The sequence below is a fragment of the Grammomys surdaster genome, unplaced genomic scaffold (genome assembly GCF_004785775.1).
Source record: "Grammomys surdaster isolate TR1022 unplaced genomic scaffold, NIH_TR_1.0 119684, whole genome shotgun sequence".
NCBI lineage: Eukaryota > Metazoa > Chordata > Mammalia > Rodentia > Muridae > Grammomys > Grammomys surdaster.
The window spans coordinates 11,075-13,729 of record NW_021615759.1 but is presented as its reverse complement, the minus strand read 5'-3'; the positions used below and the strand labels follow the sequence as shown (position 1 = coordinate 13,729).

The following is a 2,655-nucleotide window of genomic DNA, read 5'->3' as shown; positions in this document are numbered from 1 at the left end:
TTTATTTATTTATTTATTTATTTATTTATTTATTTATTTATTTATTTATTTATTTATTTCATGTCACTGTCTTCAGACACACCAGAAGAGGGCATCAGATTTCATTACAGATGGTTGTGAGCCATTGTGTGGTTGCTGGGGATTGAACTCAGGACCTCTGGAAGAGGAGTCAGTGCTCTTAACCACTGAGCCATCTCTCCAGCTCATTGTCATCTGTTTGTTTGTTTTTGTTTTTGTTTTTTTGACAGGGTTTCTCTGTGTAGCCCTGTCTGTTCTGGAACCGTCTGTAGACCTGGCTGACCTTAAACTCACAGAGATCTGCTTGCCTTTGCCTCCCAAGTGCTGGAATTAAAGGCATGTGGCACCACTACCAGACTTGTCATTTGTTATCTTTAATTCCATGTGATTCAGGAAATTCAGGTATGGTAAAAAAAAAAAAAAAAACCCAAAACCAAAACCAACCAAACAAAAAACCTACAAAACTTCTTTCATTAAAAACAATTTTTTTTCTGTACTCTAAACTCTAGAAAAATGTCTTAACACTTGGTAATTTACTGTGAAAGAACTTTTGAGAATTTTCTTAGTGTGATGGCTGAGGAGAGAGAAAGAAACAGATTCTTCCCTGCAGGTTTTGTGGCACCTCATGCATCTCTCACAGCCTGGAGACCTGGGCCAGGAGAGAAGCATCTGCCTTTGTCTGGATTTGCTGCCTTGGTCTTCTATCCATTTTCTGTATCTTGAAGTAATTTGAGACCACCAACAATGTACAGAAACAGTGACTAAGTGTGATTTTAACATGAGAAAAAAAATGAGATTTAGAAGTGGAACCAGGTTACCTTTCTGTCCCTTCCTTCCTTCCTTCCTTCCTTCCTTCCTTCCTTCCTTCCTTCCTTCCTTCCTTCCTTCTTTCTTTCTTTCTTTTTTGATTTTTAAATTGCTTTATTAATTTCAAATTATGAAAAAGATTTTTTTTCTAAAACGGGTTAAATTGCCATGCTGACAGGAATGTTTAGAATTAAATGCAACAATTAAACAATGTTTATGTAGAAACCGTCAAGTGGAAACACCAAAGGTTTACAGAAAAAATACCCCACTAGTACAAGCTTGTTAAACAGTAGCCATTTTATGAACCCAGAGAAAATCTTAGATTTCAAGGTATGAGGCAAAAGTAATGATTGTCAGGTTCCGGTGTTCGGAAACGCCTGTAAGACGCTGCTGCTCCTTACTCTTTCTCTTGACTTCTGTCCCCTGAACTACAAATCTTCCAACATCCCCTCCCGCTTCATTGTGATCAACATGTATATCAGGTATGGCCCATAGAAAGCTAGGCACAAGTCGCCTGACTTTCCTTTTGACATTTCCCTCAGGCTTCTTTTTTCAACCTCTTCCTGAGGTGGGATTCTTCTTCACTTGGTTTGGAGGCCTTCCCACCTTTCTTTGTCTTTTTTGTCTTTCTCCACAGTGAGATCCAGTATGACTTGTTTGACTTTGGACGCCATTACTCCTGGGCCTATCCTTGCCTTCCTCCTCTTGGTGTGCCAAAGCTTCTGCTCCTCAGACGTGCTCTGCTTTTCCTCCTCCTCCTGCTTTCTGCGCTTGCTCAGGCCAGTGCTCTCTGCGCCACCAGGAGCTGCGCCACCAGGAACAGGTGCCTCCATTAGGGATGGCAGGCTGGAGAGCCAGATTATCTTTCATAGTATTTATTTATATTCTTTAATGATTTTTTTAATTCTTATTTTTAGACCACGTCTTTCTATGAGCTCTAGCTGGCATGGACTTCACCACGTAGACCAGGCTGGCTTCAGACTCAGAGATCTGCCCATGTCTGCCTCCTGAGTTCTGGAATTGAAGATGTGTGACACTACAGTCAGCTTTTGTTTACATTTTATTTACGTGTATGTGGGTACATAACTCTAGTTGCCCATAGAGGCTATGGGTGTTGGATCCCCTGGAGTTACAGGCAGTTGTGAACTGCTCGATGTGTGTGCTGAGAATTGAACTGGGGACCTCTGGGAGAGCAGCAACAACTCTTAAACACTGGGCCATCTCTCTAGCTTCAGATTTATTGCATTTTAATTATGTGTGTGTGTGTGCGTGTGCTCACATGCGTGTGTGCGTGCAGAGTCCAAAAGAAGCCCTTGGAGCTTAAGTTATGGGTTGTGTGTGGCCTGATGTGGGTGATGGGAACCTCTCAAGTCCATACCCATGACTGTCATCTTTTTAGTCCCACCTCTCACAGTATTTTACTGGCAGTTGTTTCTGTAGTTTTTAAGAAATGGAATCAGTCCCTTTCACACTTTATAAGGTGGTATGTGACTAGTAAACTGAGCTAGCACCACACAGAGGATGTAGTTTATGTTGGAGATCCAACTTCATTAGTGTCTCTTATCTCCCTTAAAAAACTTTCTGAGGAGGGTACTTGGGAGATGGCTCAGTGAGTAAAGCACTTGCTGCTCAAGCATGCTGACCTAATTTTGAATCTTTAGCTCCCAGGTAAAAGGCCAGACCTGGCCACATGCTTCTATCATCCCAGGGCTGGGAAGTGGAGAGAGGGGGATCTCTGTGATTGCTGGTTGACAGCTTAGCTCCAGGTTCAATGAGAGACCCCATGTTAAGGGGATAAGGCAGAGAGTGATAAAGCAGGACACTGGCTGT

The 2,655-nt window shown here is 42.2% G+C and overlaps 1 pseudogene; it reads right to left on the bottom strand.

Moving 5' to 3' along the window:
- Nucleotides 1-1,150: 1,150 nt before the first annotated feature.
- LOC114635919 lies at nucleotides 1,151-1,499 on the bottom strand (annotated as a pseudogene).
- Nucleotides 1,500-2,655: the final 1,156 nt, after the last annotated feature.